Here is a 19,077-nt window from a genome sequence, read left to right as displayed (position 1 = left end):
CCCTTATGATTTTTTTTTAATTTGATACATCTTTTGCCATAAATGACACATTTCGTGAATCCACGCACTTGAGGCGCGTGAGAGATATTTGAATTCCACGTAAACTAAAAGTGCACAATTTTTTTTAAAAAAATGGATCAGAAAATAATAGAACCTTGGTTTAGTTAAAATACGTCTCTAAAATTTTCGTCATAGTCAAGGAATATTTCTACCTTATTCCTTTAACTTTGACTTAATTGTACCAAATAAATTTATTCTTTTATATAAAAAATATCACTTTAAATTCATTTAAACATCATTATCATTAGATCGTTTTTATGTTAATATTGGACTAATTACCACGTTCATTAATGAATTTATTTTAATTTTTCTCTTCTATTGTTAATTTTTATCAGGTAAGAGTTAAAGAGTATATGAGTTATTTAAATTTTACAATGTATATAACATATAGGACGAAAATAACATTCTATTCGTTTCCTCCTTTTTTTCGTCATCGTTCAAGATTTTCTATATTAATGTGAAAAGTAATTGCAATTTACAAAATTTTTTTATATAATTATCAGATATCTAAATTTTTAGTATTATTTTTTCAAAAATTTATATTAGATGTAACTTGTATGTATGTCCTATCCCTTTTAAATATGTTTTTAAGAATTAAACTTATCCTAGAAAATATGTACATGGATCTTTAGTGACTATTAATTAACGATATAACATAATTGCAGCTAAATATATTTTTAACGATAATTAATAGTCTTTAGAAATGTCTCTAAAGCTCATAGCAACACTGGACAAAATGATAATTAACTAATATCAGTAAAATATCACTCTTTATTAATGTATGTATTTATTGCCGTTAAAACATTTTTGTTATAGTGTTAATTCACAATCTTCTAGATACTGACACGTTTGTCATACGTTTTAAACAATCGTTCTTATCCTAAAAAATATCTACTTATTAATCTAAAATATTTTAGATAGAATAGTTTATGACACGTCTATCACACATATTTAAGATTTATTCTTATCTTAAATGATATTAATTTTTTCTGAATTTGGTATCCCAATTAATAAGCCCACACTCAACATATTACTATAAAAGCCAATCATACAATCTTGGTTAACTATTACAAGCATAACATATTTTTTATACTATCATTCTGTCTCAAGTAAGTTTCACTCTTAACTTGATATATTTTATATTATTTAAATGTTAAATATATTTTGATATGCATAAGTGATTTTCGTGTGAGTATCTACTATTTTAATGTGACCACTTATTTTGTTTTATGTGTAGAAAAGTGAGCATTTTTCTCAATAATTACAAGTTGAACAAGAAGAAAATGGTACTCATAATAAGAGCAAGAGAATAAAAAATCTCTACTCTGTTGACCTTGCAAGAAAAAATCAGTGTTTGTGACCTTATGGTAAGAACATCACTTTCTTTTGCAACTAAGAGTTATACAAATGAAAAATAATTATTAATTTTTTTCGTTTAAAAATGAATTAGCTTTTTTTTTTATCTGTTTCAAAAAGAATGATATTTTTTCTTGTAGTATTTTAATTTTAACTTTTCACGTGGCATGTTTAAGGCCACAAAATTAAAGGAAAATTTTATACATTTCACATAACTTTAATTTAGAACCACAAGATTCAAAAATCTTCTTTATTTTCTTGAACTTCATATCAAGTCAAACCAGATTATTCTTTCTGAAACGGAGGGAATAGTATTTTTTATTTTACTTACCAAAACATATTTTTTGTCGTAATGTTATATAGATGTCATTTAAGAGTTATACAAATGAAAAATAATTATCTAATATTTTTATATTTTTGTCATAATATTTTTTTATAATCATTCTATTTACAAAATTTTGTTTCAATAAATTAAATTATTTTTGAAAATTAAGTTGTTTTCAGGATTAGTAGATAATGTACAAGTAATATATATTAAATATGCCGATTACATCAAAGAAATTCACAATTCATGGATATTCCTGAAATGGATAAGTATTTAAGAGAAGAAAAATAAATTAAATAATGTTGACCAATTAATAGAAGTACATTTTTTTTCAATCAGCAATTGAAAATATTAATCCAATTTTACAAATTAATTTATCGCTAATTTGAGAATTCAACAATTGAAGAATGAAAAATGTGATCATGGTCATATTTTAAGAACATTGATTGTATCAATATGATGCAATTCCATCTCAAGTAAGATTTTTACTTATTGACTTTATATCTATAAGTTTTTTTAATGTATGAGTATATGTATAAGTGATTCTCATGAGATTATTTACTATTTTATATTAAATATGATTCTATTTTATGTGCGGCTAAAATTATTACTTTCATCACCACCAACAAGCTCAACAAGAAAAAAGTGGCTTTCATAATCGGAGCAACAAGAAGAAAGTGGTGTTCCTGTTGTTCCCATGATGAACATCACTTTCTTCTTGTTGGACTTGTTGTTGATGAAAGTATTAATTTTAGCTACACAAAAAATAAAATCAAAATTAATATAAAATTGTAAATAATCTAATGAAAATTACTCATACATTAAAAAATCTTGTAAATATAAAATTAATAAGTAGAATTTTTGCTTGAGATGTAATAACTATGTAAAAAGAATATCTTGTACATGGTGATAGAGTTGTACTAAACTTAGGATGGCAAGCCTATTGCTTTCTATCCAGGATATTGACATGACGGGTATATTATTACGATAATTTTAAATTTAAAATATAAATTTGATCGATTTAATATTTAGATTCTATTCACTAAAAATCGAGTGAAGTCATTTATTATATGTTATACCATGCAATGTTACTAGTTTTAATAAGCACACGTTTGATTTTATTATATAAAAAATTACATTGCTAAAAAAATTATGAATTTCCAAGGTGACAAACTTAAAAACTATGAAAGATTAAAGCTATACATATAAAGTGCTACCAATTATCACTTAAAGAGGTGTTACCTAATTTTAGAAAAAAAAATACATAACAAGGTAGATGTAAGATTCAAACTTCAAACCTCACACGGAAAAATGCAGCTAACCATCATTGCATTATTTGGTACAACTAGTAAATTCACTCATCTATTTTTAATTCATTTTAAAAATATGTAACACAACTATGTGTTATTTCAGAAGGAGAGCATGGATTCACGCAAATCTGATGACCCACTCTTACATACGCCTCTGATTAGAGGTTAAAGATCAAAGCTTTATGTGTGTATGACTCTGAGGCCCAAGTTGATCTCTCATTTCAATGCTAGTTCTATTGGTGGTCATTCTGACATTTTTGCTACTTTCCACATGTTGAAACATGAGTTCTATTAGAAGAGAATGAAACAAGATGTGTATTTCTTCATTAGAGAGTGTGATAGCTGTGAGAGGTGCAATAGTGAAATTGTGACATTGTAATAATTCAGATAATTATTTTTGAAAATTTATATAAAATCATCGTTTTATCCCTGTAGATATTGATCTCAAGCTAATTCTAATTGAACTTTGAAATTTGTTTCGAGTTTCGAATAAAAAGTTATGAATTATGCAATTTTTTGGGTTTTGAAAAGCTAAAATTGTTAAAAATGATTTTTTGTATCTTTTAAATTTTTGAGTATCACAATGGAATTTCATAGATTCAACTAGTCTTAAAATATGAAAATTGATCCAAGAGAGTTGCAGATTTTAGAGTTGGAATTTTTTTGAGGTTTTGAGGTCCTAAGTTAGAAGTTTTAGCCTTCGAATTATTTTTTTCATATTTTATCTGAATGACCCAAAGATCCATCCCAACCTTTATTGCAAGAAAGAATAGGATTTTAAGACTAGAAAACTTTCAAATATGGTGGCTCATTGTTAAGATCTCTACAATGAAAATGAGAATATGTAAGCCAATTTAAAAGTTATTACTCTCTCTATCCAATAATACTTATTCATTATTGACTTTCCATAGTTTTTAAGAAAGTATAAATAAAATAAAAGTTTAACTATATTACATTTTGAATATAATAAATACAATGTCTTGAAAATGTAATAGGAAAATAACTATAATTAATGATAAAGATAAATTAGGAACTAAGTGTAAAAAATATTAATTTTATAAAGTAGACAACTATTATTGGACGTTTCAAAATAATATATGTAACGACCCTTTCAGTCGTTTTATTAATCTTAACCATTATTTTTATATTAACTTTTTTGATAGCTTTGTAAAAAAAAATTATGACTTATAAGAATAAATGACATGATTTTCAAACTTAATAAAGAATTATTTTGTTGCTAATAATAATGGAAAAAAATAAAATAATAGAAAATAAATAAATAAATGAATAAGAGAAATAAAGGCTAAAATCCCTAATTGTTGAAACATGAAATTTGCGGTTGATGAAAAAAAAATAAGAAGAAAAGAACAAACAGAAGAGGAAGAACGAAACTTGTGCGACATCACTAAGTTAACCACGAGAGTACATGTTATATCAATTTTCTTAATGTTGTTTATCCAATTTTCTTGTTTATTTAGTGATATCATTAGCATTAATATTATATGAATAGATAGAAGAATTGAAAGAATTGTTGTTTAAATTAAATCACGTGGTTGTGATTAGTGATTGGAAGTTGAGGCAATCAAATAATATATGGCCAATGATGAGGAAGTGATGACTAATGATTGCCTCATCAAGAATATAACATGATAATGGGGATCAGACTGGTTGAATTTAGGTGGACAAAACAAAAAAATCAAATTTTTTTTTTGAGAGATGTAGTCAGATGAATGGAAATATTTGATATGGACATGATGGAAGAAGTGTTTTGTATTATTCAATCTTGCTACTGTATATTCTTATGTAACCACCTTCTTCGTATTGGGCACTATTTGGAGTATGATTCCCTACGTATATTACGCGTGTTTCACATATATGGGTGAATTCTTAGTGGTGGATCGGATGAACTGATCCTCTTATGTCCGTTGATATGATGAGATCCTTGGGCAGAATTGATCATTTCAGTTACGATAGGTTTGATTTTGTTTGGAAGTTGAAGTATATAAGTAAATCAACACGCATAACATTGCTTGTGAGAACCTATATAAGAGTATGAAGATTTACAATTGTCTAAGAGTGTTGATGGAGGTTCTGTTAGCTTAAGTGTATCGCCAGCTATGTGGTTACTTGATCTTGTTGTTCTTGGGTTAGATAAGTTTGATTCTTTCTTGATTAGTACTTGATGTCTAAAGATCATATTTTTATAGTTAAGCTCATGAAAACATTATATTGTCACAAGTAAATCTTGATAAGATCTAGGATGGTTTGTGCATTGTGAGTGTGTGATTGATTTAGGTTCATTTCTGGTAGCAACTGGTATAGATTTAGAATGTTACCTTGATTATATGAGAAAGGATTTGTCATGATGATTATGTTAAGGTCCAATGCGTTTGAGATTATATTTAGTTCATGAGTTAGTGTGTGGCGTGATAGTCACTCTTGAGTTATAGAACTTCCAAAGGTTAATTTGAAAGCTGAGTTCTTATTAGTTGTTCTTGATGGAATGGTCTTAAGGAGGAGCTCACTAGGAGAGATGAATACGGACCGGTATGTCACAACTTAGACTTTTGGTAACGTTGGGTATTCTTCCTTCTCCTTCTTTATGTTCGAGGACGAACATGATTTTTAGTGGTGGATAATGTAACGACCCTTTCAGTCGTTTTATTAATTTTAACCATTATTCTTATATTAACTTTTTTGATAGCTTTGTAAAAAAAAATTATGACTTATAAGAATAAATAACATGATTTTCAAACTTAATAAAGAATTATTTTATTGCTAATAATAATGAAAAAAATAAAATAATAGAAAATAAATAAATAAATGAATAAGAGAAATAAAGGCTAAAAGCCCTAATTGTTGAAACTTGAAATTTGCGGTTGATGAAGAAAAAAATAAGAAGAAAAGAACAAACAGAAGAGGAAGAACGAAACTTGTGCGGCATCACTAAGTTAACCACGAGAGTACATATTATATCAATTTTCTTAATGTTATTTACCCAATTTTCTTGTTTATTTAGTGATATCATTAGCATTAACATTATATGAATAGATAGAAGAATTGAAAGAATTGGTGTTTGAATTAAACCACGTGGTTGTGATTAGTGATTGGAAGTTGAGGCAATCAAATAATATATGGCCAATGATGAGGCAGTGGTGACTAATGATTGCCTCATCAAGAATATAACATGGTAATTAGTGAATTCAAGGAAAATTATGAGTGAAAAAGGTTTTGGCTTAGTTTGAGGCTTCTGAAAATTTATATGTAATTGATTTTTGAATTTTTCTTATAGTTTTCATATTAAGATTCAAGTTTGATATATTGATATATGTAATACAATATCGAGTTTACTATATTATAAGAAAGTTATTAGAGTTGAAGTTTTTGGAGAAATTATGATTTAACCATAGGCTTGAAATTTGAAAAATATAAAAATTGACAAGTTAATGGTCATCTAGACTTAGGAACTTAATTATAAATTTGGGTAAGCTTTTGGGTCTAAGCTAAACTTATATAATATGAGTGTTGTTAGTGTCGAAATCTTATTGTGACCATGTACTTGAATAGATTGCATTGGTTTGGAAGCTCAACGAAAGGGAAAAGCTCAAATCCCGGAGTGATAGTTCGTTTATTTAAGGCAAGTGAATTTCTAAACTCTTGTTAAGTGTATGAAATGTGTGTATTTCCTTGTGGTATATGTTTGAGAGTAATGGGACTTGGTGATGGGTTGACTTGTCCACATAGATTAATTTTTATGATAAAAAGGGGTAATAAAAGACGATGTGATTATTTGTTTGTATGAGATGTATTGAGAATGGTACGAGTACCGGTGTTATAATGGGAAGGTTTATTACTATAAAATGCGGATTGTAATCCGAGAATTCCAAAGTATATGGGCATTAACTGATATATTATTGATTTGATTTAGTAGGTGTGATTGTGTTCTTTACTAAACCCGTATAAGTGTGATAATTGAGGTGATTATATGCCATAACTACATTTGATTTATTGAGATGTTGCATTATCTCCTTCATTTGATATCATATTGTGCACATGCATTGACATGAGATTGGGTATGAGTAAAGTCCGTGTTCAGATCGAGTTATGATTATTTGGCACATGGAGATCGTCCGTGCGATAGAAAAGTTATGATTATGATTTGGACACGTGGAGATTATCCGTGCGAAATTTATTTGATTTATGATAGTGCGGTGAGATCGTCCGCACAGACACGTGGAGATCGTCCGTACCGGTATATGGACCTCGTGAGTCCCCCATGGGTCATGAACTCTCGATGTATTTCCGAGGAGTATCATGTATATACGGTTGAGAGAGAAATTGATATTCTGAGGCATATCACTTCATGGTGTCATATTGCATTGCATCACATAACAACCTTCATTCTTAATGATTATGTGTTTTATCGGTGGTTGGAAAGTACTTGATATTTGATTACCTCTATTTGACGAACTTGATCTTGTGTGTTGCTGATATTGTGAGTATCTTTTTGTGAAAGTTGTGATTGTTGAATATTGAGTTTGTAGTTCAGGATGTGCAAATTTGTTAAAATGATTTTGATGAGCTGGGTGTTATGAAAACTGTGAATTGTTAGGTGGGCTTAATTTTATGCAGGTTATCGTTGTGAAAGTTCGGTTGGTGTGTAAGGAGTATCCGTTTTTTATCCCCTTAGTTTGTGTTTAGAAGTTTACTTGTTGGGTACCGTGTGGTTTGGTACTCACCCCTTGCTACTACAATTTTTTTGTAGGTTACTAGCTCGGACTTAGTGATATTTTCTCTTCTCCTTGTCTGAGGCTTCTTGTGGAGAATTGTGAGGTATCTGTTTGTTATCTCAGCAGACCTTCTTACTCCAATTTATGATCTAGTTCTATTCGAGAAACAATGACATTGTTCCTAGAGTAGAACAAGATCATAAATAGGAGTAAGAAGGTCCGCTGAAATGACAAGCAACTACCTCACAAATCTCCAAAAGAAGTCTCAGACAAGGAGAAGAGAAAATATCACAAAGGTCCAGGCTAATAACCTACAAAAAAAATTATAGAAGCAAGGGGTGAGTACCATACCACAGGATACTCAGCAAGTAAACCTCTAAACACAAGTTAAGGGGATAAAAATACGGGTACTCCTTACACCGCAATCGAACCTCCACAACTACCATCTGCATAAAACCAGCCCAACCTAATAGTTCACCATTTCCAAGCACATATCTCAGCAACAACATTCTAAAAATCCCATATTCTTAACAACAAGCTCAATATTCATCATTACAGCCTCCACAAAAGGCACTCACACAATATCAGCAACATACAAAATCAAGTTCATCAAATAGAGATAACCAAATATCAAGTACTTTCCAACCACCAATAAAATAGATAATCATAAAGAATGAAGGATGTCATGAGATGTTATGCAATAGGACACCCTGAAATGATATGCCTCAAAATACCAAGTACTCCCTCAACCGTATATACATGATACTCCTCAAAAATACATCGAGAGTTCATGACCCATGGGGGACTCGGGAGGTCCATATACCGACACGGACGATCTTCAGTGTCTGTGTTGACGATCTCAACGCACTATCATAACTCAAACAAATTTCGCACTGACGATCTCCATGTGCCCAAATTATAATCATAATTCTCCATCACATGGACGATCTTCACGTGCCCAAATAATCATAACTCGACCTCAATGTTAGAACTGAAATAAGCAGGTATAAATGCGGAAGCTAGCAAAGCAAACCTCGAAAGACCACGAGTAAGAAGACAACGAGAAATATACAAAAAGACACAAAGACTTAACGTGGTTCGGTCAATCGACCTACGTCCACAAAGGAGATGAGTAATCCACTATAAATATGAGAGTACAAAATACAGAGGGAAACAACCTCAACCAATTCACTCGGAATAAATGGGAGGTTTTCACAAGTGATAACGTATCAAGCTTGTGACCCACAAATTCTCCCTCTAACCAAAACTCTCAAAGTCATTAAGACTACATTGTGAATGCTGATTAAGTTAGAAGGAACATTCCTCTATTTATAGAGTCCTAAACCTTTTCCTACAAGAAAAGGATTAGTCAATCCAAAACCTTTTCCTAATAGGAAAACATATTTATGGTAAGAAATTTAGGGCAAATAAAACCCAACAAATCTCCCCCTGGGCCTGAATTTCTGACAAAATAAATTTGTCCACCTTCTTTACTTAATCTTCAACAACTTGCTTCTCCTCTCCATAATCTCCTTTGCAAAATTTATGTCTCAACACAGAGAACATCTCTGAAATAATTTCTCCAACAAAATCTTCATTACTGTCAAAAAGGTTGCGGCTAGAACTACACCCGTCAAGATGAACACCTCCGTCTAACCTGGTTCAATCATCGATTATCGAACCACTAAACCTGACTCGATCATTGAATCTGGCTCTGATACCACTTGTTAGGATCGAAATAAGCAGGTATAAATGCGGAAGCTAGCAAAGCAAACCTCGAAAGACCACGAGTAAGAAGACAACGAGAAATATACAAAAAGACACAAAGATTTAACGTGGTTCGGTCAATCGACCTACGTCCACAAAGGAGATGAGCAATCCACTATAAATATGAGAGTACAAAATACAGAGGGAAACAACCTCAACCAATTCACTCGGAATACATGGGAGGTTCACACAAGTGATAACGTATCAAGCTTGTGACCCACAAATTCTCCCTCTAACCAAAACTCTCAAAGTCATTAAGACTACATTGTGAATGCTGATTAAGTTAGAAGGAACATTCCTCTATTTATAGAGTCCTAAACCTTTTCCTACAAGAAAAGGATTAGTCAATCCAAAACATTTTCCTAAAAGGAAAACCTATTTATGGTAAGAAATTTAGGGCAAATAAAACCCAACACTCAACACGGACGATCTCCACTTGTTAGACCTTTACTCATACCCAATCTGATGTCTATGCATGTGCACAATATGCTATCAAATAAAGGGGATGATGCAACATCTCAATAAATCAAATGTCGCTATGACATATAATCACCTCAGTTATCACAATTATACAGTTCAATAAAAGACATAATGACACATAATAAATTAAGTCAATAATATATCATCTAATGCCCATATGCTTTGACATTCTAGTATTACAATCCATATGCTATAGTAATAAACTTCGCCTTTATACCACCGGTACTCACACCATTCTCAATCCATCACACACAAACAATTAATCACATTACCTTTTATAACCACTTTTTCATCATTAGTTAGAATAAATAAAAGTGGAAAGTTAATCCATCACCGAGTTCCATTACTCCCAAACACATACCACAAGGAAATACACGAATTTCATACACTTAACAAGAGTTTAGAAATCTACTTGCCTGAATCAAAAAAGAATTTACTCGGGAACTTGAGCCTTCCCATTCGTTGAACTTCCAACTCAAAGAACTCTGTTCAAATAAATAATCACAATAAATTTTTAAAACTAACAACACTCATATTACTATATGTTTAACTTAAACCCATAAACTCGCCCAAATCTATAAAATATGCATTATTTCGTAGGTAAATGAGCCTATAGACAACATATTGATATAATTCTATCTCATACTCCAAAAATCACATAAAACCCCTCGAGTCCACATTTATAATCAAGTTCTTACTCTTGATACCAATGAATATACCAACTCTCATATTTTAAAACCTTCAAGCCTAGGATTAAGTCTCAATTCCTTTGAATATAAAATTCAATTGACATTCATAGAACATAATACAAATACTATTTAATTAGGTATCTTAATATGTCAAACCTTGAATTTAAGGCGATAACCATATGAAAGCTTTTATAATCAAAAATAAAAATATTTCTAGCAATTTACGATAACATACAATACTTAAACCAAATCTACTCCATTTATATTGATAAAATCTAGCTACCATACCAATGACAATCTAACTAATGTGAATAGTTAGTTAAGTAATGTAAAAGACTCCAATATCTCAAAGGAATCTTATTCATCTTTTGATTATTATAGACATTACAATATCATAAAATTCTCTAATTTCTATATATTCACACCAAATATAAATTAAATCACTTTCATATAATTGGAACAAATTGTTCCTTAACACATGGCATATCATCACACACAATGAAAAAATATGCACTATGAGAAACAATTAATGCATGCCTAAGAGAACTTGAAAACGAATTGTCCTTACGTGATGCAGTTTGTCCTCCCTTCATCCGTATTCGTGTCACAGACAGGTTAGTTTTCTGCTCCCCTTTATTTTCTTTTATAAATAAATTAGGTATTAAAAGTGACAAAATCTATTTACTTATTTTGTTAAATAATGGGTCAAAAGATTTAGGATATAAAATAAATTATTTATTGAATATCTGTCAATTAATTAACTATAGTTCAAAAATTTTAAATCATCTAAATTGACTATCTAAAAATGATTCGGGACATATAGCAGGAGGGGTAAAATAGAAATTTTATAAAAGTTTTCAAAAATGACCTTACGGGTCATTACATGAGTTTTGACATATATAATTTTTTCTTCGAATCTCACATAAAGGTGAGTTGTGGCATATATCCAACCCAAAATGATTTTATCATATATTGACCAATTCTCTGGTAGAATGATCGGGCATTCACAATACTTATCATAAGTCACATTCTTTCAAAGAAATGAACCAATCATTTATATGTGTTTCATAAATTTGCATTATAAGCACTTTGTCATGCCTTTAAAATTCATCATATTTACATGACACACCCACTTTCAAAGATCAAGTATACCATCACATTATCTTCTTGTCTTTTGATGGAGGATTTACAAACTTATCAAATTATTGAATCGACAACATTCACAAGCCCAATGACCTTTCAATACCATTTTGATAACGAAAATTGTTTTCACAATTTGAAGGACTATTTGGAGAATCCATAGGGTTCTTCCTTTTATAATTACCACGATGATGACTGTTATAATTCCATCCCTTCCCGCCATTTTCGTATCGTTAATCATTTGTTATCTTTCAGACTAATTATTTACTGCTACCACATTTATACGATAGAATGGAGCAAGTCAATATGTGGATTTCAAAGTTATCATATATTGCTATCATATTCTTTTCAAGGAATTGAGCAAATTCAATGGAACGAATTTCAAGGCTTTTTATTAAAAATATATTATTTTTGCTTTAGCCATCATTTTATCATCACTATGGTGCATTGACTCAAACTCAATGTCTTCCCCATATAAGGCGTGTTACGCCATAATTCTATGAGACTTGAACTCAATTATGATGCATCAAAACTCAAATTGATGTCTTACCCTCTTGGTGCGATAGAACACGAATCTACCGTCTTACCCTCAAAGAATTTTTATTACGATGCATCCGAACTTTAATCTGATGCCTTAGCCTTTTTGGTGCGATTGAGTTTGAATCCACTATCTTAACTTCTAGTAATTATAAATATTAATAAGTTCCTCATAATTAACACTAAGAAAATCAACATGAAAATTACTTCTTTATCCTTCAATTCTTTTCTGAAACGAAGAACTGTTAGTATAATCATAAACCAATGTATAAAATTGTTAAAGTAAAACAAAAAATATGTTCTACCTTTTCATATCAAATATATACTAAAATAAATTATTTGTATAAGAGGATCTTTTGAAAATATAAATATAACATGTTCCTGCTCACAAGTATTTCAACTACAACACTTTTGCGAAGTACTACAACTTTTAGATTATATTCGTGCTGATAACGTGTTATAACAGTAAACTCATAATGATATAATATAAAGAAGAAGGCAAGAAATGTAGATAGAAGAGAGAACTTTTCTTCTTATTCAAGTGTATGTATCAAATGGTGAGTTATAACTCTATTTATAGTGTTGAGATATCACTCCAAAAAATTACCACATTAATAAATACATTGTTATCTCTTAAGGTTTTTATCACCTTGAAAACAATTATACATGAATTCAAGTAATTGTGGATAACTCTAATGATCAATGGATCATCCGCATCAAACAATGAATTTATAACATTATATTATTTTATTAGTTTTTTCATTTTAAAATGTGACACCTTTCCATAAAAATCATGTATTCACCATGTATGTATGCCCTATCCCTTTTAAATATAGTTAATAAATATTTCTTTTAATAAACAAATAAAGAACAAATTTTGATAATGTTTAATAATAAATCAAAATAAGATGCATACAAAAAAAGTGGTAAATAAGATAAGTTCTTTACAATGTAAAATAGAAACTCATATATAAATTCAATCTTGTTAAGACTATGTAATTATTCAAAGATTAATGAAACAATCAATTATAATCGGTAAATGGCAAAAATAGTCAAAATTATTATCTTCGTCTGTTTTTTGGTAATATGTAATATTTCACGGTGGTGGAGGAAAATATTTTTAATAGATGTGTTAAAAACAATTTCAATGTTATGTTAGTAAAAATATTTCCTATAATTTTTTTTCAAGAAATTAATTCCTTATCAAAGGAGAAAAAATTCCTAGTAAACTAGGAAAAATAAATAACTTAATAATTGTAATTTATAGTATAATATGATCATATACAATATTTATATAAAATAATGAAAGGAGACTTATAATTAGAACTATAAAAATGGGTTTAGCCCATGGGATCGGTCCAATCCTATCCTTTATTGGGGTAGGGTTGGGATAAGATTTTTCAAAGCCAATTTGAAACTAGGTCTCATAAGCTTGATCAGCATAAACCCTTGGTCCTTGAGGCCAGATCATGGTTGGGCCGAGGTCGGCCCATGGGCCAAACTCTTTTATATAAGAGTAATTTATAATAATCCCACTAATATATAATCTAATTATTTGAATATACGTTATGTTGTGTTATTATGAATCTTCGTATCCAAATACATGTATCTTGAAATATAAGAACCCAAAATTAGATTAATTTGTTATAGATACACTCTATCAAGTAGATTCACATGTATCTAGGATACACTTACTAATCTCGCGTCCTCATCTCCCTCCCATCTTGCTTGTCACTCTCTTATCTCACTCACATATCTGGTATACGAGATACATGCTAATTGCACTATTTTTGTTAGTGTTATTGAGACACCACCATTGTTTGTCATATTTGATTGGAAAATCTTCTCCTTTTCGTGATTTTATAGAATTCTAAGTTTAAAAAGAAAAAAATTAAAAATAGAAAAACAGAAGTGCTAGCGCGTCCCAGCCTTCGATCCTTTTAGGATTGGGTTGAATTGATCATTTTCAAGCCCTACCAAATGATGAGCCGGTCCACCTTAGCCTTCAAATTCGTTGACCCGCGAGGCTTGGACCAGGTGGAATTGGGCCAACGCTTTTTGATAGATGTACTTATAATATAGGCCACGAAAAAGTTATATCTTGAAAGTGAAAATGATTGCTAAAATCATGATTTTTCAAGTGGTGCTAATTTTTTATATATTAATCTAATGTATACTATATAATTATATTTGTAAAATTATTCATTTAAAATGAAACATGTAATTATTAATTTAGATATAGTATCAAAACTATTTTCATATAAAATATAACATAATAATATTATTGTATATAGTTATACTAATGGTTCACAATATTTCAGATAGATAAGTTTATGATTTATTCCATTTTCAAAAATCATTCTTATCATACATCTATCATTTTTTAAAAATATTTTTATCCTAAAAGATGTATATTGTCTATTATATGTTTTTATGAATTACCCTTATCTTAAAAATATGTACTTATTACACTTTAATAAAAATAATCTATAGCAGCCATTAATTAATAATAATAATTTAATTGTAACTAAATATATTTTTAACGATAATTTATACTCTTTAGTAATGTCCCAAAATCTTATAGCAATACTGAATCAAATGACGATTAACTAATATCGCTAAAATATTACTCTTTCTTAATGTATATATTTATTGTCGTTAAAGCATTTTTGTTTCAGTGTTAATCCACAATCTTCTAGATACTGACACGTCTGTCACACGTTTTTAAGAATCATTCTTATCCTAAAGATATCTACTTATTGATCTTAAATCTTTTAGATAGAATAGTATGACAGATCTATTACACGTATTTAAGATTCGTTCTTATCTTAAAAGATATCAATTTATTGTGAATTTGGTATACTAATTAATAAGTCCATACTCACATATTACTATAAAAGCCAATCGTACTATCTCGTTTACTATTACAAGCATAATATATTTTTTATATTATCATTCTGTTTCAAGTAAGGTTTCTCTCTTAATTTGATATATTTATATTATTTAAATTTTGAATATTTTTTAAAATGCACAAGTGATTTTCATGTGATTATCTACTATTTTAATGTGACCACTTATTTTGTTTTTATGTGTAGAAAAGTGAGTGTTTTCTTCAATAATTACAAGTTGAACAAGAAGAAAATGGTACTCATAATAAGAGCAAGAGAATAAAAAATCTCTACTCTGTGTTGACCTTGCAAGAAAAAATCAATGTTTGTGATTTTATCGGTAAGAACATCACTTTCTTTTGCAACTAAGAGTTATACAAATGAAAAATAATTATTTACTTTTCTCTATTTTAGAAAGAATGAGTTCATTTTTATTTTTAGTCTGTTTAAAAAAGAATGATCTCTTCTTTTTTTTATAACATTTTAATTTCAATTTTTAACGTGGCATATTTAAGACCACAAGATTAAAGTGCAGTTTTCTACATTTCACATAACTTTAATTTAGAACTATAAGATACAAAAATCTTTTTTATTTTCTTAAATTCCATGTCAAGTCAAACCAAGTCATTCTTTGTGAAACGGAGAGAGTAATATTTTTTATTTTACTTACCAAACCATAATTTGTGTAGTAATGTTTTATATATTATATAGATGTCATATAAGAGTTGTACAAATGAAAAATAATTATCTAATATTTTTTATCTTTTTATCGTAATGTTTTTTTTATAATCATTCTATTTACAAAATTTTGTTCCAATAGATTAAATTATTTTTGAAAATTAGGTTCTATTCAGGATCAATAGATAATGTACAAGTAATATTTATTAAATATACCGATTACATCAAAGAAATTCACAATTCATGAATATTCCTGAAATGGATAAGTATTTAAGAGAAGAAAATAAATTAATCCGATTCTTAATTTTTTCTATGATTCTTCATCATTATCTAATTTGATTTTTCTCTTTTACATACTTGTCTATTTAAAAAACACCAATGAATCATCAAATTTTTAATGTCATTTACAATTGGAATAACTTACCTTTCACTTGTATTAGCTCTTCCTCGTATTCTTTTACATAGTTTATTCTATCTAGAACAAGATTTTTACTTATTGACTTTATATCTACAAGCTTTTTAATATATGAGTATATGTATAAGTGATTTTCATGAGATTATTTACTATTTTATATTAAATATGATTCTATTTTATGTGTGGCTAAAATTATTACTTTCATCACTACCAACAAGCTCAACGAGAAAAAAGTGATTTGCATAATCGGAGCAACAAGAAGAAAGTGGTGTTCCTGTTGTTCCCATTATGAACACCATTTTCTTCTTGTTGGACTTGTTATTGATGAAAGTATTTATTTTAGCTACACAAAAAATAAAATCAAAATTAGTATAAAATTATAAATAATATAATGAAAATCACTCATAAATACATTCATACATTCAAAAATCTTGTAAATATAAAGTTAATAAGTAGAAATCTTGCTTGAGATGTAATAATAAACTATGTAAAAAAGTATCTTGTAAATACTGATAGAGTTGTACTAACTCAGGATGTCAAGCCTATTACTTTTTTTAGCAAGGGGTTAGCGGCAAGGCCTATCCAGGAATTTGACATGACGAGTGTACTATTACAAAAATATGCATTTAAGATATAAATTCGATCAATTTGACATTTTAGGTTTTATTCACTACTGGAGTCATTTATTATATGTTATACCATCTAATATTACTAATTTTAATAAGCACAGGTTTGATATAATTATATAAAAAATTACAATAGTAAAAAAATAGGAGGAATTTCCAAAGTGACAAACTTAAAAATTATGAAAGATTAAAGTTATATATTAAAGTTATATATATATATATACGTCTAGTGAATTCACTCACATTATTTGATACGTCTAATAAATTCACTCACCTATATTTATTTATTTTAAAAATATATAGTACAATTTCATAAGAAAAGTATGAGTTCACGCGAATGATCCACTCTTGCATACGCCTCCGGTTAGAGGTTAAAATCAAAGCTTTATCTGCGTATGACTGTGAAGCCAAGTTGATCTCTTATTTCCATGCTAATTCTATTGGTGGTTATGTTGGCGTTTATGCTATAAGTTCTATTAGAAGAGAATGAAACAAGATGTTTAATATTTGTCAGAGGTGCAAGGGTGAAATGTGATATTGTAATGATTAAGAAAATTATTTTTGAAAATTTACATAAAATTATTATTTTATCCCTCCTTATATTGACCTCAAGCTAATGTTGATTGAATTTTGATAACTGCTTCGAGTTTTAAATAAAAATTGTGAATAATGTAAGTTTTTTTGTGTTTGAAAAGGCTAAAATTATTTTTAAATGATTTTTGGTATCTTTTGAATTTTTGAATATCATAGTAGAATGTTATAGATTCAATTCGGCGCAAAATATGAAAATTAGTCTAAGAGAGTTGCATATTTCAGAGTTGGAGTCTTTTTGAGGATTTGAAGTTCAAAATTAGAAGTTTTAGCCTTCGAAATAACTTTTGACAACGTTTGAGGTTCAAATGCTAAGATTGAATTTATGAAAGTTTCATTAGATTCGGGGGATGATTTTTGGCCTAAAGAAAATATTGATGGAATTTTCAGATCTCCCGATCTTGTTTTTACCTTTAGGTGTTGGTTCATTTTTTGTGACTATTACATATGTCGGGTCAAGAAGACGTTGGATTCTTTTGAGTCTTAAATGTTGATTTTAGTTAGGTTGCATATATGATTTATGTGTATGAGGTTTTGAACTAATCTTGAGGGTTTATTTGATGATTTTGTTGTTGGTTGATTTTTTTGATACCTGGTATACTCACATTAGATAGAAATTGTTTTTTAAAGCGAGTCTCGCTTTGGCGGAGACATGGAAGCTTTCACAACTTTATTTTAGTAAAGAATGGGTCTTGAAAGTGATAGAACACGTTTTAGTTAAGCTTGCTTTAGTGATGCTTACAAAACCGAAGACTAGTTCGCAAAAATGAGACCCCCATTTTAGGCAGAATTTATTTATAATTTATTGAATAAATGACTTCAAAAAAAACAATTAAATAGGGATGGAATTGTAAATTTACCTAGTTTCTTAATACAAGGGAAATCTAAAAAATGTGACCGATAAAAAGGAAAAATGTGAGTATTTATTAAAGAAATGTATCCAAATATAATTGAGATTCTAAACAATAAATGAAATAATAGGTAAAATAAGAGTTCCATAAAATCACCACACTAACCAATAAAATAGGTCATAAATCGTGTAACTATTTATTTTTTAATAAATTGTCATATTTGTAATTAAAAGCATAATGTTGTAAATAAAAAGACTAGAATAATTTATGTAAATTAAGATCTTAAATAGTATATTCTTGTAAAAAATTTTTTTTTGATATTTGTATTAGATTATTTTATTTTTATGAAAAAGGTTTGTACAAATAGTTTAGGGAAGTAGAAGAAAAAGAATAATAACAACATATACCCAATAAAATTTCACAAATAAAATTTTAAAAAAATATTTTTTTATCATGAGTTTCATTCATCGTTTTTTATCTTTGCTATCATTTTATTAAAGAAAATCGACGTTTGTGATTTTGTTGATAAGTGTGTCAAGTTTCTTATAAAAAATACAAGTGTTAAGGAATTTAAAAATTTTACCATTAGAAACATGGTATATCACATTAGTTGCTAGATTTATGTTCATTCAGT

General features: G+C 28.8%; 2 long non-coding RNA genes across 2 annotated transcripts; both read left to right on the top strand.

Annotated features, from left to right (window-relative positions):
- The first annotated feature begins 1,082 nt into the window (after positions 1-1,082).
- Positions 1,083-3,485, top strand: LOC114074412. The gene is made up of 3 exons (XR_003574810.1): positions 1,083-1,169; positions 1,298-1,427; positions 3,155-3,485. It is a non-coding gene; the product is annotated as an uncharacterized LOC114074412 (long non-coding RNA).
- Positions 3,486-15,331: 11,846 nt separating this feature from the next.
- LOC114074415 lies at positions 15,332-18,172 on the top strand. Its single transcript, XR_003574814.1, has 3 exons — positions 15,332-15,360; positions 15,490-15,622; positions 16,908-18,172. It is a non-coding gene; the product is annotated as an uncharacterized LOC114074415 (long non-coding RNA).
- Positions 18,173-19,077: the final 905 nt, after the last annotated feature.

This window comes from Solanum pennellii, chromosome 1 (genome assembly GCF_001406875.1).
Source record: "Solanum pennellii chromosome 1, SPENNV200".
Classification (NCBI taxonomy): domain Eukaryota; kingdom Viridiplantae; phylum Streptophyta; class Magnoliopsida; order Solanales; family Solanaceae; genus Solanum; species Solanum pennellii.
The sequence above is the reverse complement of the archived record's forward strand: the minus strand, read 5'-3'. Positions and strand labels throughout refer to the sequence as shown.